Source organism: Salvelinus alpinus, chromosome 24 (assembly GCF_045679555.1).
Source record: "Salvelinus alpinus chromosome 24, SLU_Salpinus.1, whole genome shotgun sequence".
Classification (NCBI taxonomy): Eukaryota; Metazoa; Chordata; class Actinopteri; order Salmoniformes; family Salmonidae; genus Salvelinus; species Salvelinus alpinus.
In genome coordinates this window covers 3,353,149-3,378,073 of record NC_092109.1, presented here as the reverse complement: position 1 = coordinate 3,378,073, position 24,925 = coordinate 3,353,149, and the positions used below count along the sequence as shown (strand labels likewise).

Below are 24,925 nucleotides of genomic sequence, written 5' to 3'. Positions count from 1 at the left end.
TAACGAAGCGGGTCGTCACTAGTTAACAAAGCTACAACATCATAAACCCCGCCTATTTCTAACATTTATATTCTTAAAATGCGATTTTAATCCTTAACCATACGAATAACCGTATGCCTAACCCTAACCTTAAATTAAGACCCAAAAGCTATTTTTTAATTATTATTTTTTAACGATAAAACCAATTTTGACTTTGTGGCTGTAGTAACTAGTGGAAACCACCGAAGCAGCGCCCTCTAAAGAGACTGTCCGGGAGAACTGTCAGATGCAGGAAAGGGGGTAGCTAAGTAACCCGTCTTGCCAAGGGTTACGATGAAAATGGGACCAAACGTTACTAACGCTTGACCTTTAAATCCGGACGCAGAAACTCGATCAGCTGAATACTCCTGTCAGGTAGCGGCCATTTCAGGTCAATCCAGGTATCTTTCAAATTTAGCCTACTATAGCAATAAACTGTCTGTCTAGCGAAACTAATAAGGTTACATGAAAGACAGCATGTTGGCTGGTAATGCCAGGCAATTTGTCGTGTGCTTAACTGTGTTGGAAACGAAATAATGATGTCTGATACAACATATTCAAGAGGGATGGAAAGAGACAGAGGAAGGATTACATCAGATTCTATGGCGAGAGGCGCATATCCTCAACAGTATGTTCACCCTGGCAGTCAACAGCAGGGCATAGACATTCAGGAGCTTGCCTCTAAACGTGTCGACATCCAGAAGAAACGGTTTTATTTGGATGTTAAACAAAGTGCACGGGGACGATTCCTAAAAATTGCAGAGGTTTGGATTGGAAGAGAACGTCATGATAACATCAGAAAGAGCAAATTAACGCTGTCCATGTCAATGGCACCCGATCTACGTTATTGCCTGGGGGACTTCATTGATTATTACGCTCATATTGGGTTGAGAGGTGGCCTGGTACCACGGCCAGAAGAGCAGAGCAATGGCCAGGGCCGCCCGCACGACTCCCGCAGAAGACCGCAGGATCACCACGCCGCATCCGTGTCTCCCACTGGCTCTGCGGTGTCGGAGGAGCATACTCATCGCGTCCTGAAGAGTGAATTCATTGAGAGAGACAATAGAAAGTACTATCTGGACCTGAAAGAGAACCAGCGAGGCAGGTTCCTCCGCATCAGACAGACTGTCAGCAGAGGGCATGGGGCCATCGGTTACTACGGCCAGGGCATCGATCAAACCATAGTGTTGCCGGCTCAAGGGCTAATCGAATTCAGAGATGCACTGTCGCAGCTGATTGAAGACTACGGCGACGATGATGCCACGGATGAGTTTAGAAGAGGCAATGGGAACCATGAAGAATGCACCGAGTTTCCCGAGGCAGCATCATTCCGAGTGGACAATAAGAGGTTTTATTTCGACGTTGGTTCCAATCGGTATGGTGTCTTTTTAAAGATTAGCGAGGTAAAACAGCCATACAGGAACACCATAACGGTTCCCATGAAAGCCTGGGCCAGATTTGGAGATAATTTCATTAGGTATGAGGAGGAAATGCAGCGAATTGTCACCTGTCACAAGGAGAAGAGGACAGAGACTCGCGAGGACATTGGAGAACAAGAGGATTGACAATGGCATTATATGGCTGTAAGAGGTTTCTAGTGATGGTGGGTTAAAACAGGGATGGAAAAAGCTAAACATGACAATATCCTAGAACATATGAAAAAGTATTCTTAATGTATCTCTATTAGGCATATGTCTCTTGTATGTCAACTAGCACTTTTGCTTTGTTCGTGGTCGTTCCTGTTTCAATCATACATTTCGATTATGGCATCCGTTTTGAAATTGGTGCAGCAGGACGTGTTGCCTATTGAAAAATGAAAAATGATATTCAAAAGGCTAAATGATGATGTAGGTCATTTATGTGAATCAAATCTTTTTTTTCTTCTTCATTGTGGTTGACTGAGTGTGTGAATGAAAGTACGTGTGCGCATGTGATTGTCTGATTGAGGAAAAAAAGGTGAGACATGAAAGTGTACACGTCCTGTCCCCCACAAACATTGGTAGGGGGTTAATGTAAGATATACTGCTGAATGCAAGACATGATATTGTTGTTTAAACAGCAATAATAATTTGTGTAGGTAGCATTTCATGATTTCGTTTTATAGAATAAGGGACAGTTTGGTTGACGGTTCGCCGACCATCACGGACGAGCTCAAACTCCCTGCCTATGTCATTACACTATAATCAGAGCCGGCTGCAGACAATTATCAGCTATCAGGAAATCAGATTTTCAACATTTTGATGCTATATTTATAATTATATCAAATATATGCAAGGATTTTATGTGCCAAAGCACTACACACAACCAATAAGCAATTCATAACTGCATACCGAATATCGACTTCGAGCACATCATCATGGTTTGCGTTTTCAACACCCCATTCAATTAGAGTATGTCAATCCGGGACAAACAGGGAATACATCTTTCCCTACTCAGTATCGATGGCTTGGCTTGACAATCTCTGAATGTCATTTAACTTTTTGCTATTTTCTAACTGATTCTTTCCATTCATGGAATGGCCAATGCGCAGTTTGGATGCTGGAATTGTATTAGTGGAGTGGATGAACGTGCGCAGGTAGCCTACAGGATACTTTTGAAGTAGCCTAATCGGATTAAAACATTGTGACTGGTTGTGTTTATTGCACACATAAAAGGTAATACATTTTAAAAGTAAAATTACAAATATTTTGGCTATATTGAAGCGTTAGGTTCTAGGTCGAGGAATCGCCACTCGGATCAGAAAGGAGGCAGAACGCAGAGTAAGCTTTCCTGAATAACTGGGCCTGCTAGAAGCATAGGCCTATGTGGCTACACTATTTAAAACGACTCAGGAGAATGATGATCAGCAACAGACAGCGCATCAGTATCAGAAATTAAAATACAGCCTGACCCACAATTTATCCAAATGGAATGAAACGTTCAATTATCTGCTTTTGAGCATTTATTTAAATTACATTATTACTTGTGCTTACTTGAAAATAATAATACAAATATGAATTGCATTGCGGTGTTGTAGGCTAGTTTAGGTAGGATCATTTTATTTTCCCTAAAGCCATACACATGTAATTAACTGTATAACAGAGCCAGCAATAAAAATAATAACATAATTGAAAGATTAAATTAAATTTGTACCCCATGTAATAATACTAAACGACCTTTGTAGGCTACAACACCTAGCGACCTCACCGTGATAGTTGAGCCTTTTGGGATTGTAGTGAACAGTGGGGCAGGGAATAGAACTCAAATACCTGGCGTGACAGACAAACACCCTATGCATCGTGTCAATAGGGTTAACCCACTTGCTTGGAATTGTAACGTGGCACATATAGCAAGATTTGCTACAACTTACTCGAAGGCACATCCCTGTGCTTTGACTACTCAGCCCCCTAGCATGTCTGAGCCATCGCACAGCCGCCATCCCACTTTTGACACAAATGTAGCAAACTTTTTTATTTTTTATTTTTTTTTAACCTTTATTTAACTAGGCAAGTCAGTTAAGAACAAATTCTTATTTTCAATGATGGCCTAGGAACAAATGGCAGGACAAGGATATAAAACCGGTGCTGTGATCGAATACCCATACTGACATACTGTATACTACATACTTAATGATTATATACTATTAGTTCATTTTAGTATACTGTAAACAAACAGTAGCCTTTCAGTTGAGTGTACTAGCGCTTTACCTGTCTACTGGAAGTTGATGCTGTTGCTATGCAACCTCTTTCTCGCTTGTTAGCATAACACATGACTAGCTAGACATTTTACGATTTCGGGTGTGTTCGTAAATTCAATATGGAGTGCCAGAGAGCGCTCAGAGTTAGCTCTGGGCGATCGTAAATCCAGAGCTTTGTCATGTTCATTTGTAAATTCAGTGTTTTCAATCTCGGAGGCCGAGATTGAATGGGTAGGCGAATAAGACAAACGTCTAGCAACCCAAAGGTTGTGAGTTCAAATCTCATCACAGACAATTTTAGCTTGATGTGCAGTTTCTGTAGAGATAAATCAGATCAAGCCTGAATTGTGCGATGTGGTAGGGAGTTGTAATTTCCAACGGGCCAATATTCTACATAGTTTAGAGCAGGAAACATGGTAATTAACTACAATGACCATAATCCATTGGGCGCCCACTTAAACCTGTCCGGTCTGTGCGGAGCAAGACACAGAGATTGAGAGAAGAGAGAACATGCCTTCAAGAGGTATAGAAAGCAGTTGCTTAGTGAGCCTGAAAATACATGATCTAAGTGATTGATAGTTGGTATTCAGCAGTAATAAAAGTAGGCCTTATTTACTTTGAAGAACTACTAAAGTAGTGAGTTTGTCAGACATCATATGCAGCAGCTCTATTTGAGGACTTAGTATTATTTGATTACTTTTATTTCATTCTAATATTTTATTAAAGTAAAGTAATGTGATTAAATTATGGTTAATAGGTGATACGCAGTAATGGGCAGTCACTACCATCATGGGGACTTAAAAAAAAGATTTATGTGTTACAGCATTCAACCCACATATTGCATAGTGCATTTAATGTCTAAAAACATTATCAAAATCGAAAACCATGATTATTTTTTAATAATCGAACCGAAACCGAACCGACCTCAAAAAGCACTAATCGCTCAGCACTACACATTAACACATTACTTTAAGTGAAGACATAATTTCTCCTCACATGGATTTTTGATTATCTGCCATACTATATTTTTAGTTTCAAGTCATGCTGACACTTGTGGTGCATTAGAAAGGAGCATCGCTCCCAACACAGATAATCTTTATTGATATAGGCTTTGTTGCCTACTTTGTAATAGTCTCAACACATGTAGAGGCTGGTTAGACAGCAGACAGTTGAAAAATGTGCCCTTGTCACATGCCCAAATGAGGTCTTTGAAAAAGACAGGCGATATTCTGTTACAAACTTCCTCCACATCTAATTTGCCGCCACATTTTAGACCCCTGGAGCTTTATTAGACCATTTTTTATCATTTAGGGGCTGTGTCCAGGAAACGGCACCATAGACTTATTGCCAGATAAGGTGATGGGGCTGATATGTTCAGTGACATAAAATGTCCTATGCTGATGACCTAATCCATACACCTTATTAGTCTAAACATCTCTTCATATGTCTGAGTGCCAGACAAACGATCTTGCAGTACTAGTAAGGGCTTAACATCTTGCTTAAACAGGGCTTCAATTCAAATGGTTTGTTCTAGTTTTAACCAACGTTCTGTGCCGAACCTCAAATTTGACCTTTCCCTTGCATCTGGTGACAAAGGATGTATGAAATAGTCTGACAGTGTTCATTTTTCTTAGTTTTCTTTTTGGCTACAACTCCCTAGCAACTGTGCCCCTTGCGTTACAGGGCCTATAAAACAGCGGTTCTTCTGCAGAGCGGAAATTTACCAATTTAATTTGCTGTACATTTAGCTCGCCATATGTTTGTTCCGCATGGAAGATCTATTGAGGAGAGATGAACCAAATAGAACAGTCAGAATGCATCATACTCATGCTACTTTCTGTGTTAAGACATATAGTAGTTTCCACAAGAATGCAGTTGACTGAATCTCAAGGGAAGAGGTACTGTGTATATGATTAAAAAAAAGGATGGGTCAATAACAAAAAAGGCAAGGTTAAAAATCATTGCCTCTAAAACAAACTTGATATTATGATGTTTGACATCTTAAAGACATATAGTAGTTTCCTCATGAATGCAGTTGACTGAATTTCGAATCTCAAGGGATGAGGTACTGTGTATATAATGAAAAAAGAGTCAATGACAAAAAAAGAAGGGGTTAAACTTGATTATGATTTTTTTTCTATCTTAAAGACCGGTGTTTGTTTTATTTTGTATTCTTAGAGGTGGCAATCCCAACTTTTTTATTTATATTTTTAAAAAGCACCTTTATTTAACCAGGTAGGCCAGTTGAGAACTGTTCTCATTTACAACTGCGACCTGGCCACAGAGTTACATATAAACAAATGTACGGTCAATAACACAAAAGAAAAGAAAAATAGAAAAATCTATGTACAGTGTGTGCAAATGTAGGGAGGTAGGCAATAAATAGGCCCTAGAGGCGAAAATAATTAGAATTAAGCATTAATACTGGAGTGATAGATGTGCAGATGATGATGTGTAAATAGAGATACTGGGGTGCAAAAGAGCAAGAGGATAAGTAATAATATGGGGATGAGGTAGTCGGGTGTGCTATTTACAGATTGGCTGTGTACAGGTACAGTGATCGGTAAGCTGCTCAGACAGCTGATGCTTAAAGTTAGAGAGGGAGATGTAAGACTCCAGCTTTAGAGATTTTTGCAATTCGTTCCAGTCATTGGCAGCAGAGAACTGGAAGGAATGGCGGCCAAAGTAAGTGTTGGCTTTGGGGATGACCAGTGCAATATACCTGCTGGAGCGTGTGCTACGGGTGGGTGCTGCTATGGTGACCAGTGAGCTGAGATAAGGCGTGGCTTTACCTAGCATAGACTTATAGATGACCTGGAGCCAGTGGGTTTGGCGAAGGATATGTAGTGAGGGCCAGCCAACGAGAGCATACAGGTTGCAGTGGTGGGTAGTATATGGGGCTTTGGTGATAAAACGGATGGCACTGTGATAGACTACATCCAGTTTGCTGAGTAGCGTGTTGGGGGCTATTTTGTAAATGACATCGCCAAAGTCAAGGATCGGTAGGGTAGTCAGTTTTACGAGGGTGAGTTTGGCGGCATGAGTGAAGGAGGCTTTGTTGCGAAATAGGAGGCCAATTCTAGATTTAATTTTGGATTGGAGATTCTTAATGTGAGTCTGGAAGGAGAGTTTACACTCTAACCAGACACCTAGGTATTTGTAGTTGTCCACATATTCTAGGTCAGAACCGTCCAGAGTAGTGATGCTAGTCGGGTGGGAGGGTACGGGCAGCAATCAGTTGAAGAGCATGCACTTAGTTGCTGCAGGGGGTGCTTAGATATTGGCCAGGGTACAGGTAGCCAGGTGGAAAGCATGGCCAACCGTGGAAAAATGCTTATTGAAATGATCGATTATTGTAGATTTATCGGTGGTGACAGTGTTTCCTATCCTCAGTGCAGTGGGCAGCTGGGAGGAGGTGCTCTTATTCTCCATGGACTTTACAGTGTCCCAAAACCTTTTGGAATTAGTGCTACAGGAAGCAAATTTCTGTTTGAAAAAGCTAGCCTTAGCTTTCCTAACTGATTGAGTATATTGGTTCCTGACTTCCCTGAAAAGTTGCATGTCGCGGCGGCTATTCGATGCTAATGCAGAACGCCACAGGATGTTTTTGTGCTGGTCAAGGGCAGTCAAGTATGGGGTGAACCAAGGGCTATATCTGTTCTTAGTTCTACATTTTTATAAGAAGCGGCAACGGTGAGAGACTTATTTCTGGAGAGATTCATTTTTAAAATTAGAAGCTCAAACTGTTTGGGCATAGACCTGGAAAGTAAGGCAGAACTCTGCAGGCTATCTCTGCAGTAGATTGCAACTCCACCCCCTTTGGCAGTTCTATCTTGTCGGAAAACGTAATAGTTGGGGATTAAAATTTTGGGATTTTTGGTGGCCTTCCTAAACCACTATTCAGACAGGGGTAGGACATCCGGATTGGCGGAGTGTGCTAAAGCAGTGAATAAAACAAACTTAGGGAGGAGGCTTCTAATGTTAACATGCATGAAACCAATGCTTTTACGGTTACAGAAGTCAACAAATGAGAGCGCCTGGGGAATGGGAGTGATGCTGGGGGCTGCAGGGCCTGGGTTAACCTCTACATAACCAGAGGACAAAGGAGGAGTAGGGTAAGAGTACGGCTACAGGCTAAAAGAACTGGTCCTCTAGTGATTTTGGAACAGAGTAAAAGGAGCAGGTTTCTGGGCGCGGAAGAATAGATTCAAGGCATAATGTACAGACAAGGGTACGGTAGGATGTGAGTACAGTGGAGGTAAGCCTAGGCATTGAGTGATGATGAGAGAGGTTTTGTCTCTAGAGGCACCATTTAAGGCAGGTGCAGTGACCGTGTGTGGGGGGGGTGTAACATAAGGGCTGGAGGCTCTACAGTGAATTAAGACAAAAATTACTAACCAAAACAGCAATAGACAAGGCATATTGACATTAGGGAGAGGCATAAAAAAGAAGTACATGAAAAGCACAAGAATATTCTGGTTTTTCAGTGTGTTTTATTTGAATGATCTAATGTGTGGTATGGAAATTCCATTTGAATGATTTAATTTATTCTAACGGGAAAAGTTCAACAGCTCATTATAGAAAAATCATTCAAAGCACAACTTTCCTTGAAAATTAGTTTGTTCCCACATGCTTTAATTTATATCAATATTTTAGATTGCCCAGTGATTTTGTGTTTGAGATTAAGGCTTTAATGATGATCACAGAACCTTTGGGGCAAATCTTGCCTGCATCATGTATATCTCTAAAAACAAAGGCTTTTTTCCTCTCTTGGAGATGGAGAGAGAATATGAAGGGGGATGCACAGCTCATGTGCTCTTCGAAACACAAGCCTCCTTTAAGAAAGCACTTTAAAAAAACAGCACTTTACTCTGCTGCTTCTTACTCAATTCACATGGAGCGACCACATGATCCATGCATTGGTTTAAACTTTGAAGTGACAATCGTGCTCTTAAATTGCCACACCATGAAGCTAATCTTCGCCTAGATGTTGATATCATCCATTTGAACCTCAAAAGAGCTGCACCTTGAGATAAGCTGACCCAGATAGTGGCCCTGAAGTCAATAGCCTACCCTTCATCTTTACGTTTTGTTTTACCTGAACCACTGTGACACTTTTGAAATAAGGTCAAAATCTTACAGTGTTATGGCTTTCCGATGCTATTGTTTTGTCCACTTGGATTGTTTTGTTGTAGTAATAATGGCAGCTAGCAATGTCAAATGGAGTTGATATCTACCCTAAATTCTTTTCTTTTTTTCACAATTTAAGTGAATAAACTTGAGCTTTTTGGCGGGTGGTATGTAGCCTAGTGGTCGAATTTGGACTGTTATCATCTAAACAAAAGGTTTCTAACCTTTAAGCCTTGGAACTTCTTTACAATTTGATTGTATTGTTTTACTTGGATGATAATTTTTCTTAGTTTTTAGAACAAAGGTATGTTTGGAAAATGGAAACGATGACCTGTCAGTCTGGTGAAAGAAATATGAGGGAGATGTTTATTGCAACAGATTTCTATTGCATGAAACACCAAGGATGTTCAAGCGTCTTTAGGAGATTATAGTTTCCGAAGCATAGGCTACTTAGCACTCAAGCTCCACAAAACACTACTAACCACCTAACTGCAGTAGTGTCAACTAAAAGAAGAAGAAAAAAAAGGAGTTCAGGCTTCACTTCGGAAATGTGAGAACATCTTTTAAATATGTTACTAATTTATAGTTGGTGTATGTAGTGTGCTGTGAGAAGTATGGGTATTGAAGAAGCTTTGTTGGTTTTGTTTATTTTTGTGTTTATCATGCCATTTTTGCAGTAGAATTTAAAACTAAATGTCTATGGTAATGATATAAAAAAAATGAAATGGTGAAGCAGAAAAGTTTAGTGTATCTTTGGATAAATGTAATGTTAAAACATTAGCGTGTCCTGTAGTTCCGTAGAATATTAGATGACTCAAAACAAGAAAGCAATTGTTCTGTATTCTAGAACTTTCTTTAACATGTGTACTGTATTATTTCATGTTCTACATGTATGGTACTGTATGAATATGCATTCAATGCCTTGTAATGTTTGTAAAAGGTTGCAATGTTTAGAAAACCAATCTGAAAAAACCCAAGTGTATGCATGCCAACAGCTGGCTCCTAAACTGAAAACGGTAAAAAATGAACAAATAAAATGGTGCTATAACATATGAAGGTGCTTATATGGACCCCAGATGCATGCATGCAAAGAGGAAATGTCATGTTTATACATGTTGTGCAGTCATCAAATGACTCACAAGATGTCCTCCCAGAACACAAATGGTATAGTGTAACTGTAAATACTGTCAATGGAAGCCTCATCACCTATCAAGACATTTACTACCAACACTTGGCCACCAGTTTGCACTGGCCCCAGGGAGAGTCTGTCATCACTACAGCATTGATCAAATGATGTTTTGCTATCAACAAAACACATCCCTACAGACAGACAGTTAGACAGACGGGAGACAGATAGAGACCTGTATCTCCTGCAGCTTTGGAGGCAGTCAGTCCCAAGGTGGCTGATACTTTCGGTAAAGGAAATAGGGATTGCATCAGTGATGCCAATTTACTGTTACGCTCCCTTTGTGATTATGCACCAAAAGATCTATAGACAATCTAATTATGTATTTGTTTATGCTTTTGATTCAAATGTTTATGTCTTTGAACAGCTTTTACATGTAGCACGGTTTGGAGAGGGCAAAGCTAAAGATAATGCAGTCTTCAAAAGGTTGTGATGCGCTCTTGGGAAACGATTGTCATGGGATCAGATATTGCTTTGAAGGGTAAACATGATGTATTGCTTTGAGGGGTAAACATGAAAATGTGGTAGTTTTACAGTTGTATTAACCATCATTCTTTTTATTTTATTTTTCAATAAAAGTTTGACCAGATTAATGCAGTTGTGAAGTTTCCTGTGCGCTATCTCAATGTTAAGTTTGGTACCACTTTAGAATAAGTGTCCCTAATACATACCCTGCTGGAAGATCCAGCTTGACCAGCTTAACCATCTTGACCAGTTCTGTACCAGCTTCAGTGCAGGACTACGGTGGTATTCTGTGCCGATAGCAGTCAGTGTGCAGCAGCCAAAGGTAGCTTGCCATGTCTGTCTGCTCATTGGAAGATGCCGCAGTTGTTGACATACATGTGTTTACATAGGTGTGTCTACCTAGTACCCACCATAATGTGTACCTATCCACACTAATTATATGTACAGGTACTGCCTATAAACTACCATGTAAACACACAGAAAGGGGGATAGCTGTACAACTGAATGCGTTACACTGAAATGTGTCTTCTGCATTTAACTCAACCCTCTGAATCAGAGGGGGGCTGCCTTAATCGACATCCACGTCTTCAGCGACCGGGAAACAGTGCTGCCTTGCTCAGGGGCAGAACGACAGATGTTTACCTTGTCAGGTCAGGGATTCAGTCCAGCAACCTTTCGGTTACTGGCCCAACACTCTAACCACTAGGCTACCTGCTGCCCCGGTCACACTATAAAGAGACATCTGTAGTTGTTTGTCATTAAAGCTGTGGTAATGAGCATACCAGCAGTGCAGGTTTTTATCCCTCCGATCAGTACCCTTTCCATGATTCATTATACAGTAAGATAACCGTTAGCAAACTATTCAAACTATTTGAAAACTATTAAAGAGCAATTGATTGTAGATTCAGTTGAAACCAAATGTGTCAGCTGTATAGAAACATGTACAGAATTACAAGGCAAAAGCCCCTACATAAATCTTCAACATACCTCTTCTTCTTATTACTGTGGGGTTTGCGAAGCAAAAGCCCCAGCTTCAATCTTCGACATACTTCTTATTTTCTTCTTATTCTTAAGCACGCTACCCCTCTAACACCGTTTCAGCTAGAAACGCACATTTTAAAACGTTTAGAATGGTCACGCTTGAGTTGCTTGTATACAACTTTTTGACATCTTAAAAAACATTTAACTATTTATATTTTTGTCCTCCATCCCCCTGTATGGGATTTCCTCAACATTGTGACATCATCACTTCCAACTTCCATTTACTGTCAATTCAACAATACAACTTTAGACACGAATCAGCTACTGTACGTTGACCACTTTTCTAACAACTTAGACAAAAAGTGACCCAAATCTGTAAAAATAACAGAAATATCAAACAAAACAGCTGTTTTAGTAACCGCAACAACATTTTCGGTAACTTTTTTTGCGAACAACTGCCGTTTTGAACATTCCCCCAGCAAGTCATACAAGGACATGAAACCTTCGTCTCCAATAACGGATTAGGAATAGCTTGTACCAATCAATAGGATGACCTGGAATGATAAAGAGAAGATTTCTAATGATCACTAGCTTTGTCCTTCTACTCAGGATCATCCTCTGTGCTCTACATAACTAAATTGTCTAAAGAGAAGGGCGGACTGTACCCCTCTGATTGGATAAAGCAGATTAGGAATAGTTTCTACCAATGGCTTAAAGCTGTTTGTCTGAGTTTAGGGTGACAAAAAGTGGCTCGCTAACGTCAGCTAACAGCTCTCTATGTTTATCATTGAGCAGCCCAAACTGAGCCGTTGCTATGGATACTCAGACTCAGAGGACAAAAAATTATGACGAGGTTGAAGTGACCACAATTACTGACCATAACCACACAACGACTGACCACAACCACTGAACAAAACTACTGACCACAACTACTGATCGCAACCACCCAACTACTGACCACACAACTACTGACCTAACCTACTGACCACAACCACACAACTACTGAGCACAACTACTGAACCAAACACCTACTTACTAAAACGACTGACCACTACTGACAACATATACTGACCACAAACACAAAACTACTGACCACAACTTGTGAACATATCTACTGACCACACAACCACACAACTACTGACCATAACTACTGACCACAACCACACAACTACTGGCCACACAACTACTGACCCAAACACAACAACTGACCATAACCACACAACCTCTGACCACAACTACTGACCACAAAACTACTTACCACTAGTGATCACAACTACTAACCAAAACTACTGATCACAACCACACAACTACTGACCACACAACTACTGACCTAACCTACTGGCCACAACCACACAACTACTGACCACAACCACATAGCGACTGACCAAATCTACCGGCCACAACCACACAACTACCGATTAAAACTATTACATTTACATTACATTTAAGTCATTTAGCAGACGCTCTTATCCAGAGCGACTTACTATTGACCCCAACCACACAACTACTGACCAAAACGACTGACCACAACTACTAACCACAACCACACAACTACTGACCACAACTACTTACCACACAACTACTGAGAAGGGATGGGCATTTGAAATTATTTCACTATTCAAATAATATAAATAAAGTACAACTTTTTAAACTTCCACTACCACAAAAATAATTTTAAAGAGTTTTAGCAAGCCCCACAACTTCACTTGTAAAGTTACAATCTAGTTATTCTTTAGCGCGCTAATCCTCCTACACTGCTTAAGCTAGAAACGCTATTCAAACTTTAAAACGTGCAGAATTGTCTCACTTGAGTTGCTTGTATACAACTTTTTAAATATGTTTTATACTTTTTTAAATATACAACTTTTTGTCCTTTTTGTCCTCCTTCCCCTTCTATGGGATTTCCTCAGCATTCTAAAGCTCCCCATTGTGACATCATCACTTCCAACTTCCATTCAACTTTAGACACAAATCATCTACTTTAGGTGAAAAAAAGGATTAGGAATAGCTGGTACCAATCAATAGAATGAGCTGTTTTAGTAACCCATCAACTGCTCTCTTTTCATGTCAGAAGCTAGCAGATTCATTACTTACCATTACCAACTGCAAATTCCAATAAAACTACATCACGTTTTGAAGTTCACTTTCCTTGCTTTGTACAGTGGGGAGAACAAGTATTTGATACACTGCCGATTTTGCAGGTTTTCCTACTTACAAAGCATGTAAAACTTGTAGTTTTGTACTTTGTACTTGTAGTTTTTCATGTTGTCTGTCTGTAATTTTTTGTAATGACTTGGTGCTGCCTATCTTGGCCAGGACGCTCTTGAAAAAGAGATTTTAAATCTCAATGAGCCCTTCCTGGTTAAATAAAGGTTAAATAAAAAATAAATAAATAAATGTAGAGGTCTGTAATTTTTTATCATAGGTACACTTCAACTGTGAGAGACGGAATCTAAAACAAAAATCCAGAAAATCACATTGTATGATTTTTAAGTAATTCATTTACATTTTATTGCATGACATAAGTATTTGATACATCAGAAAAGCAGAACTTAATATTTGGTACAGAAACCTTTGTTTGCAATTACAGAGATCATACGTTTCCTGTAGTTCTTGACCAGGTTTGCACACACTGCAGCAGGGATTTTGTCCCACTCCTCCATACAGACCTTCTCCAGATCCTTCAGGTTTCGGGGCTGTCGCTGGGCAATACGGACTTTCAGCTCCCTCCAAAGATTTTCTATTGGGTTCAGGTCTGGAGTCCAAATTTTAGATTTTTGGTTCTAACCGCCATTTCTTTGTGAGATGTAGAGTAGGTGAACGTATGAAGCATGGAGGAGGAGGGGTGTTGGTGTGGGGGTGCTTTGCTGGTGACACTGTCGGTGATTTATTTAGAATTCAAGGAACACTTAACTAGCATGGATACCACAGCATTCTGCAGCGATCCCATCTGGTTTGTGCCTTTTATTACATTTTTTATTTAACCTGTATTTAACTAGGCATGTCAGTTAAGTACAAATTATTATTTACAATGACGGCCTACCAAAAGGCCTCCTGCGGGGACGGGGGCCTGGGATAAAAATAAATAAATAAATACAATATAAATATAGGACAAAACACACATCACAACAAGAGAGACAACACAACACTACATAAAGAGAGACCTAAGACGACAACATAGCAACGCAGCAACACATGACAACACTGCATGGTAGCAACACAGCATGGTAGCAACACAACATGACAACAACATGGTAGCAACACAACATGGTAGCAGCACAAAACATGGTACAAACATTATTGGGCACTGTCAACAGCACAAAGGTCAAGAAGGTAGAAACAACAATACATCACACAAAGCAGCCACAACTGTCAGTAAGAGTGTTCATGATTGAGTCTTTGAATGAAGGGATTCAGATAAAACTGTCCAGTTTGAGTGTTTGTTGCAGCTCGTTCCAGTCGCTAGCTGCAGCGAACTGAAAAGAGGAGTGACCCAGGGATGTGTGCGCTTTGGTGAGCTTTAACAGAATGTGACTGGCAGAATGGGTGTTGTATGTGGAGGATGAGGGCTGCAATAAATATCTCAGATAGGAGGGAGTGAGGCCTAAGAGGGTTTTATAAATAAGCATCAACCAGTGGGTCTTGCGACAGGTATACAGAGATGACCAGTTTACAGAGGAGTATAGAGTGCAGTGATGTGTCCTACATGGAGCATTGGTGGCAAATCTGATGGCCGAATGGTAAAGAACCTGCCGATCTATAAATTATGTCTCCGTAATCTAGCATGGGTAGGATGGTCATCTGAATCAGGGTTAGTTTGGCAGCTGGGGTGAAAGAGGGGCGATTACAATAGAGGAAACCAAGTCTAGATTTAACTTTAGCCTTCAGCTTTGATATGTCCTGAGAGAAGGACAGTGCACCGTCTAGCCATACACCCAAGAATTATGTGTCTTCTTTTGCGTTATTTGTAACTTATTTTGTACATAATGTTTCTGCAACCGTATCTTACGGCAGAAAAGAGCTTCTGGATATCAGGACAGCGATCACTCACCTCGGATTAGACAAAGATTTTTTCTACAACAAGCAAGATGCACAGGACATTCTCCAAACACCCGGCAGGGCCGACATCCCCGTTATTTGCAAGATGAAGCGATGCAGGTACAGAGGACAAAGAACCGGATGCCTCGTCAGGATCCGCAGAAGGCGAGTGGGAAAGCTGCCATTACCATCAATACTACTCGCCAACGTGCAATCATTGGACAACAAATTAGACGAGGTGCGATCACGAATATCCTACCAAAGGGACATCAAAAACTGTAATATCCTATGTTTCACAGAATCGTGGCTGAATGACGACATGGATATTCAACTAGCAGGATATACGCTGCACCGGCAAGATAGAACAGCACACTCCGGTAAGACGGGGGGGGGGGGGGGGGGTCTGTGCATATTTGTAAACAACAGCTGGTGCACGAAATCTAAGGAAGTCTCTATATTTTGCTCGCCTGAAGTAGAGTATATTGTGATAAATTGCAGGCCACACTAGAGAGTTTTCAGCTATACTTTTCGTGGCTGTTTATTTACCACCACAGACAGATGCTGGCTCTAAGACTGCACTCAGTCAGCTGTATAAGGAAATAAGCAAACAGGAAACCACTCAACCAGAGGCGGCGCTCCTAGTGGCCAGAGACTTTAATGCAGGGAAACTTAAATCAGTTCTACCAAATTTCTATCAACATGTTAAATGTGCAACCAGAGGGGGAAAAAAATATAGATCACCTGTACTTCACACACAGAGAGGCGTACAAAGCTCTCCCTCGTCCTCCATTTGGTAAATTCGACCACAACTCTATCCTCCTGATTCCTGCTTACAAGCAAAAATTAAAGCAGGAAGCACCAGTGACTCGGGCTATAAAAAAGTGGTCAGATGAAGCGGATGCTAAACTACAGGACTGTTTTGCTATCACAGACTGGAACATGTTCCGGGATTCTTCCAATGACATTGAGGAGTACACCATATCAGTCACTGGCTATATCAATAAGTGCATTGAGGACGTCGTCCCCACAGTGACTGTACGTAATACCCCAAGCAGAAGCCATGGATTACAAGCAACATTCGCACTGAGCTAAAGGGTAGAGCTGCCGCTTTCAGGAGCGGGACTCTAACCTGGAAGCTTATAGGAAATCCGCTATGCACTGCAACGAACCATCAAACAGGCGGGGCGTCAATACAGGGCTAAGATTGAATCATACTACACCGGCTCCGACGCTCGTCTTATGTGGCAGGGCTTGCAAACTATTACAGACTACAAAGGGAAGCACAGCCGCGAGCTGCCCAGTGACACGAGCCTACCAGATGAGCTAAATCACTTCTATGCTTGCTTCGAGGCAAGCAACACTGAGGCATGCATGAGAGCATCAGCTGTTCCGGACAACTGTGTGATCACGCTCTCCGTAGCCGATGTGAGTAAGACCTTTAAACAGGTCAACATACACAAGGCTGCGGGGCCAGACGGATTACCAGGACGTGTGCTCCGGGCATGTGCTGACCAACTGGCAGGTGTTTTCACTGACATTTTCAACATGTCCCTGATTGAGTCTGTAATACCAACATGTTTCAAGCAGACAACCATAGTCCCTGTGTCCAAGAACACAAAGGCAACCTGCCTAAATGACTACAGACCAGTAGCACTCACGTCCATAGCCATGAAGTGCTTTGAAAGGCTGGTAATGGCTCACGTCAACACCATTAGCCCAGAAACCCTAGACCCACTCCAATTTGCTTACCGCCCAAACAGATCCACAGATGATGCAATCTCTATTGCACTCCACACTGCCCTTTCCCACCTGGACAAAAGGAAAACTTATGTGAGAATGCTATTCATTGACTACAGCTCAGCGTTCAACACCATAGTACCCTCAAAGCTCATCACTAAGCTTAGGATCCTGGGACTAAACACCTCCCTCTGCAACTGGATCCTGGACTTCCTGACGGGCCGCCCCCAGGTGGTGAGGGTAGGTAGCAACACATGTGCCACGCTGATCCTCAATACTGTAGCTTTCCAGGGGTGAGTGCTCAGTCCCCTCCTGTACTCCCTGTTCACCCACGACTGCATGGCCAGGCACGACTCCAACACCATCATTAAGTTTGCAGACGACACAACAGTGGTAGGCCTGATCACCAACAACAACATGACAGCCTACAGGGAGGAGGTCAGAGACCTGGCCGAGTGGTGCCAGAATAACAACCTATCCCTCAACGTAACCAAGACTAAGGAGATGATTGTGGACTACAGGAAAAGGAGGACAGATCACGGCACCATTCTCATCGACGGGGCTGTAGTGGAGCAGATTGAGAGCTTCAAGTTCCTTGGTGTCCACATCAACAACAAACTAGAATGTTCCAAACACACCAAGACAGTTGTGAAGAGGGCACGACAAAGCCTATTCCCCCTCAGGAAACTAAAAAGATTTGGCATGGGTCCTGAGATCCTCAAAAAGTTCTACAGCTGCAACGCCGAGAGCATCCTGACTGGTTGCATCACTGCCTGGTATGGCAATTGTTCGGCCTCTGACCGCAAGGCTCTACAGAGGGTAGTGCGTACGGCCCAGTACATCACTGGGGCTAAGCTGCCTGCCACCTAGGACCTCTACACCAGGCGATGTCAGAGGAAGGCCCTAAAAATTGTCAAAGACCCCAGCCACCCCAGTCATAAACTGTTCTCTCTACTACCGCATGGCAAGTGTTACGGGAGTGCCAAGTCTAGGACAAAAAGTATTCTCAACAGTTTTTACCCCCAAGCCATAAGACTCCTGAACAGGTAATCAAATGGCTACCCAGACTATTTGTATTGTGTGCCCTCCCAACCCTTCTTTTATGCTGCTGCTACTCTCTGTTTATCATATATGCACATTTACTTTAACTATACATTCATGTACATATTACCTCAATTGGCCCGACCAACCAGTGCTCCCACACATTGGCTAACCGGGCTATCTGCATTATGTCCCACCACTTGCCAACCCCTCTTTACGCTACTGCTACTCTCTGTTCATCATATATGCATAGTCACTTTAACCATATCTACATGTACATACCACCTCAATCTGCCTGACTAACCGGGGTCTGTATGTAGCCTCGCTACTATTATATCTTCGCTACTGTTTTTCACAGTCTTTTTACTGTTGTTTTTATTTCTTTACTTACCTTTTTTTGCACTATTGGTTAGAGCCTGTATTCAGCATTTCACTGTAAGGTCTACATCTGTTGTATTCGGCGCATGTGACAAATAAACTTTGATTTGAATCAGGGCGCCCTCTCTCCGAAAAGGTTAATTGACCCACAGTCCCACACGGTGACATGCAAATGAGCGATATAAAACCGATCGCACAAATGTCACCATTCTGGAATTTATATATTTTTTGTTGTTGTGCGGGCGCCCCATGCCGCCCCTGGCAAGATACCGCCCTGGGTGGCTGCCCATGTTGCCTATGTCTAAATACGCCACTCCCAACAAGTGATATATGTTTCAGTAAGATTGGATTTTTTGCATTAACAGCAATGATTATTAACTATACTCCATGGATGGAACGTAAGTCGCAGAAAATAAAGGTTGTGCTGGCAGCTGCAGAGAGGTATTTGGGTGTGCGAGACTTGACATTAGAAGGAAGCGTTTACAGTGTGTTTAGCAGTGATGTCCCATCCTTTCAGGCTGTTGGCCTGAAGTAGGACTAAATACATTTAAATTGTGGAGTAGGGTATTTATTATTATTATATTATTTAAAAAAAATGTGTGAGTGTAGTGTTATATGGTAGGGTATTTGTTGTATTATATTATTTTGTACAACTAAGGGAGTTATACTCCAGTCTAGTAGATGGCGGTAATGCAACATTTATTGGATGCCAACTGCCGTTAAACCTCATCGATGAAGAAGACGTCGATCAGAGCGGCCATTATACAGCGAGTTTCCTTTGTAGGGGGGCGACAGGGAACTAACAGTGCCGAGAAAACAGGGACGTCCCTGCCGCGCCACACGGTGTATACGTGGGACATACAAATACCAGGAAGATTAGTGTTGATAAAAGGTGAGGTGTTCAGGTGAGCGAGTCGGTCAAGGATCGGCTCAGACGAGGAGTTAAAGTTTAACAATCAGCAGTTTATTCAGAGTAAAAGTATTTGGTACAGCGTATATACGGGCTCTGTTCTTAGAACTCTGAGGGAGTCAGAAAAGAGAGCCCATAAAACAGGTAGCATACATGTTTTATACAATACAAAAAGTAGGTTGATTCTAGGAGTCCTGGTCTTGGGATTGGTCCTGGTCCGGGCGTAGTCCCCGCTTATTGGCCCAAGGTTGTTGTTGCCATGTTCCTGAATATCCCTTGCTTAATGTCTGTTTTGAATTGCCAAACAGCTTGCATGTGCACAATGTTGATAAGCTTAGGATCCCTAGAAGCTCTATTAGGTATTAATGCGGTGTGTGTGGTTCTCTGTGTTTGAGTGTGAATGTGCGTGGGTGGGGTGTGGGTGTCTGTGTGTCTTCCAGGCATCAGCAGATATGTCATCACAAGATGAAGTCCCTTAGACCTCTGCGGTTGACCCAGTTCCTGTTTTCTTGGCTGTATGTGGAAACATTAGTATGGCATGCCAGAAGCAGGTTGTGCAACATACTGCAAACACACTTGTAATATAATGTTCATTTGCTTTGCCTTTTGTTACTAAAGGCTAATGCATAGATATAAAGGCTTATCTTGGCTTCAAGCATATATGAGCATCAAAGTTTTTCTTACAAATCCCTCTCTTCACGTCTTCCTAGACGTGACCAACTGTCTGGAAAGAAACTTTTCAGAGAAAAGTTTTGATTAGTCCCTCTCTTCACGTCTCTTCAGAGACGTGACCAATCAGTCAACAGCACAGTCCATACTTATGAACTCTGCTTCCGTCCCTAGGTCGTCATAAACATCCTCTGGGCCCAATAATGGGAACATAAAACCCTGGCACCCGGTATGTGAACTATTACGGATGACCAACCTGAGACCTTTTTCAATCCTAACCAGTTTCAACGACCTTCTCCACGATGTTCCTAGCTTAGAGGTGGTATAGTCAGACCAGTCAGTCCCTGTCTCGGACACGAGGTTTTTTCCACGACCATTCTCTGTGGGAATCGCCTACCGTCATATACCAATCGTTATGGCTGTAAGCGCTGGCCAGGTACCCCCTTTTTTTTAATCACGTGTGAACTTCCCAATGTTTCCCAAATTAAATCAGTGGAAATTGTAATATTGGCTGGCACGCATAAAGTAGTGCTCCTAACCTGTGCTGGGGCACATGTGGGTTGACTAGGTTCAGTGTGTCTTTTGCGTACTATGTGCCTGGGCATACTAAAGTTAAAACTCGGCTTAGTATCGTTGGATGTAGAGTTGGCACCTTCAGATGTCTTGGCTGCATTATTAGCCATGTGTTCAAAAGCCCAAAGCATTATTCCTACTATGCAACCCGAGGTTATCATAAACAGTACAAACATTGGAAGAGAACATCCATGGCGTTCTCTGTCGCCTAGACCATGGGTGGCCCTCCCTGGCACCTGAGGAGTGGAGTCGTCTCCACATTCTTCAGTTGTCAGGGCGTACAGAATTTGTAGCCGAATTAGATGCGATCAAGTCGCTTCTGACTTCAGTCAGTGTTCTGTCAGGTGCTGGTGCTGGTGTACAGTGAGTCAGGTGGTGCCAAGGTGCGCCCGATTTACCTTTGACCTGGACTGAGTGTGAAGTAACTTCCTTCACTTCGTACGGTCCAGTCCACCTGGGATCTGCCCACTTTCTTTTGTGGACCTTGATCCTTACCCAGTCTCCAACCTTTACCCTTGGTTGTCCCTGGTCATCCGTCAGCTCCCCCTCTGCGACACGGTGTATCTGTATGGAGAGAGCTGCAGATAATTCGGTCAGTTTTTTTACATAGTCAGACATTCCTATCTGGTGGACATCAAGAGGGGGCATATGACCTCCCTCTCTTGGCGGCCCAGGCATCACTCGGCCTGTCATTATTTCATGGGGTGAAAGATGTGTCCCTGCACCTGGTGAGGACCTCATGGCCATCAGTGCCAGGGGCAGGGCTTCCACCCACGTCAATTTTGTCCCTGCACAAACCTTAGCTATCTTAGCTTTCAAAGTTTGGTTACAGCGTTCCACAAGTCCCTGCGATTGCGGCTTATACACCGAACCGAATTTGTGTGTTATACCAAACCTCTCCTCAACCTGTCTCAGGTGTTGATTGGAGAAGTGGGACCCATTGTCGGATCTGATTTGTCGCGGGACCCCATACCTAGGTATGAGTTCCGTTTGTAGCCACTTAATGACAGACTTCGCATCCTCTTTGGCTGTTGGGATTGCTTCTACCCATTTGGAGAATCTGTCTACCATTACTAGCAAATACCTCTTTCCCCCTTTCACTTGCTCTGCTCCCATGTCTGTGTAATCTATGCTGATGTCTTGAAAACAGGCATTGGGTACCGGGTAATGACCCATTGGTGTTTGGTATGGTTTCTTTGGGTTGTAATTTCCACAGATAGTGCAACTGTCACAAAACAGGTCAGTCATTTCCTTCATATATGGATGCCACCATACATAGGAAACTTTTTGTAGTGTTCTCAGTTTTCCTTCATGTGTCAGACCATGGGCTTCTCTGATGAGTTCTGGGCACAGATTCGCTGGTGCCACCAGTCTTCCATCATGGGAACGCCAGAGGTCATCCATCCCTTTTGTGGCTCCCCTCTGTCCCCAAACTGAGTGTTCATATGATCCTGCTGAGAGCTGTAGTTCTTTGATGTGAAAAAGATCCCGATATCTGAAAGTCATTGTTCCCCAGTGGTTCTTCCTGTGTCCTGGGGTTCGGAGTGAGCCGTGACAGCAGTCTTGGCTCCTCAGAAAAAATAAATGGGTTGCTTGTTGATCGTCCTCCAGGGGAACCCAAATTCCCAGTGTCCATGGAGTAGAGAACGCCAGGGGGCTCCAGATCCACAACATCGATTGTTCCCTCCGTCAGGCGCACTGCCACTTCCCCCTTTACTATTCCCCCCCTCAGGGTGAGCACAGGAGCCTGTATGACAGCTGGTGATGAACCTGTGGGAGGAGAGTAGGGTGGGGGTCTGTACTCTTCTGGTAGATTTGGATAGAGGCGCTGGTTGGGTGATTGTCCTTTGTCTGGGTTGGCTGGTGGGGTGGTAAGGTCCCCTCCCTCTTTTATGTCAGTGACTACTGCCATTACTTCCGCTTTTTTTGTCATTTGGTATCTTCGGATCTCCTCGATAGCCCAAGTGCCTATTTTCAACTCAGCCTCTGCTCTCTCTCTCTGCTTAGTTCCTTCCTTTCTGAATACATGCTGTTTATTCAACTCTACTTCACTGTTTCTTGCACTTTGCTTTCCCTCTCTTAGCTCTCCTTCCATGGTATTTAACTGGCACCCTGTGGGTGTTGCTCCTGCTCCAGTCAAATATCCTCCTTGTACCCATTTCAATTTTAACCCTTCCCACACTTTCTTACATTCTTTCCATTGTATTTTTCCCCCTGCTCTTTCCTGCAACCGCTGATCTAAATACTCGTTAAATTTCAGTTTTGGAGTTTGTGAAGCTGCCATGGCTTTTTGTTTTGACTATCTGAATATACTTAGCCCGTCACTGCCTTGAGGCAGCGATGTATTCTTGGAGAAACAATTACTCGTACTCTGTCTTATCTCAGAGCTCCTCCGTCGTATACCCAGAGTTTTGTCGAGACATGTAACCCAATTAAACCCTTGTGAGACGCTGTGTACAGTTAAAACCTCACCGGTCACAGCCGGTCTATTGGTTTACTAGTCAATTAACAATATGCCTCATTCGTATACTTCATGCACAGGTAGCAACTCTACAACGCATTTAACCAGTCATGAGCTAAGTTATGGTATGTAAATCACCTTGTACTTGTATCAACCGAACTATTGGTCATATTCAACACATAGATCTATTCCTCATCGGGACGCTACCGAACTGTCTGAATAGTATCTCTTCTAAGTCTATTTCACCCTAGGCATCTTTAACATTTAGATCTATTCCTCATCGGGACGCTACCGAACTGTCTGAATAGTATCTCTTCTAAGTCTATTTCACCCTAGGCATCTTTAACATTTACAAGAAATTAAGCCTATTTCATCCTAACTTCACAAACAAATAGAAATTAAGCCTATTTCATCTTAACTTCACAAACAATAGAAATTAAGCCTATTTCATCTTAACTTCACAAACAATAGAAATTAAGCCTATTTCATCTTAACTTCACAAACAATAGAAATTAAGCCTATTTCATCTTAACTTCACAAACAATAGAAATTAAGCCTATTTCATCTTAACTTCACAAACAATAGAAATTAAGCCTATTTCATCTTAACTTCACAAACAATAGAAATTAAGCCTATTTCATCTTAACTTCACAAACAATAGAAATTAAGCCTATTTCATCTTAACTTCACAAACAATAGAAATTAAGTCAATACCTCTAACATTGTATTGCAACACATACGTTTACTTCACTGCTTGGTGGAATTTAGTAATAAATTTACACAAAATTCATACTCACACTCGGTACTACTGATCTTAAATTTGGTATTGAACTATTCGACAATGTGCAAAATTCGTTTTAACAGGTTTTGCTTACCTTTTTAGTGGTCGACCTGAGATCAGTTCCCCGAGTTGAGCAGAGTTTTGTCCTCCCCCGAATTGGCTCGTCTGTCTCCTTGAGTCGTCCTTACACCAATTCGCTCCCGCACTCTCACGTTTTATGGGTCTTAAGAAACCATCCTCTGCTACCAAAGTTCTGTTGATAAAAGGTGAGGTGCATAGGTGAACGAACCGGTTAAGGATCAACTCAGACTAGGAGTTAAAGTTTTAACAATCAGCAGTTTATTCAGAGTAAAAGTATTTGGTACAGCGTATATACGGGCTCTGTTCTTAGAACTCTGAGGGAGTCAGAAAAGAGAGCCCATAAAACAGGTAGCATACATGTTTTATACAATACAAAAAGTAGGTTGATTCTAGGAGTCCTGGTCTTGGGATTGGTCCTGGTCCGGGCGTAGTCCCCGCTTATTGGCCCAAGGTTGTTGTTGCCATGTTCCTGAATATCCCTTGCTTAATGTCTGTTTTGAATTGCCAAACAGCTTGCATGTGCACAATGTTGATAAGCTTAGGATCCCTAGAAGCTCTATTAGGTATTAATGCGGTGTGTGTGGTTCTCTGTGTTTGAGTGTGAATGTGCGTGGGTGGGGTGTGGGTGTCTGTGTGTCTTCCAGGCATCAGCAGATATGTCATCACAAGATGAAGTCCCTTAGACCTCTGCGGTTGACCCAGTTCCTGTTTTCTTGGCTGTATGTGGAAACATTAGTATGGCATGCCAGAAGCAGGTTGTGCAACATACTGCAAACACACTTGTAATATAATGTTCATTT

The 24,925-nt window shown here is 42.2% G+C and overlaps 1 long non-coding RNA gene and 1 pseudogene across 1 annotated transcript; one reads left to right on the top strand and one right to left on the bottom strand.

Annotated features, from left to right (window-relative positions):
* Positions 1-228: 228 nt before the first annotated feature.
* Positions 229-10,599, top strand: LOC139552016 (purine-rich element-binding protein gamma pseudogene; annotated as a pseudogene).
* An 8,993-nt stretch (positions 10,600-19,592) lies between these two features.
* LOC139551716 (uncharacterized) lies at positions 19,593-24,460 on the bottom strand. The gene is made up of 2 exons (XR_011670306.1): positions 24,139-24,460; positions 19,593-21,380 (listed from the first exon to the last, which is right to left on the bottom strand). It is a non-coding gene; the product is annotated as an uncharacterized lncRNA (long non-coding RNA).
* Between the last annotated feature and the right edge of the window lie 465 nt (positions 24,461-24,925).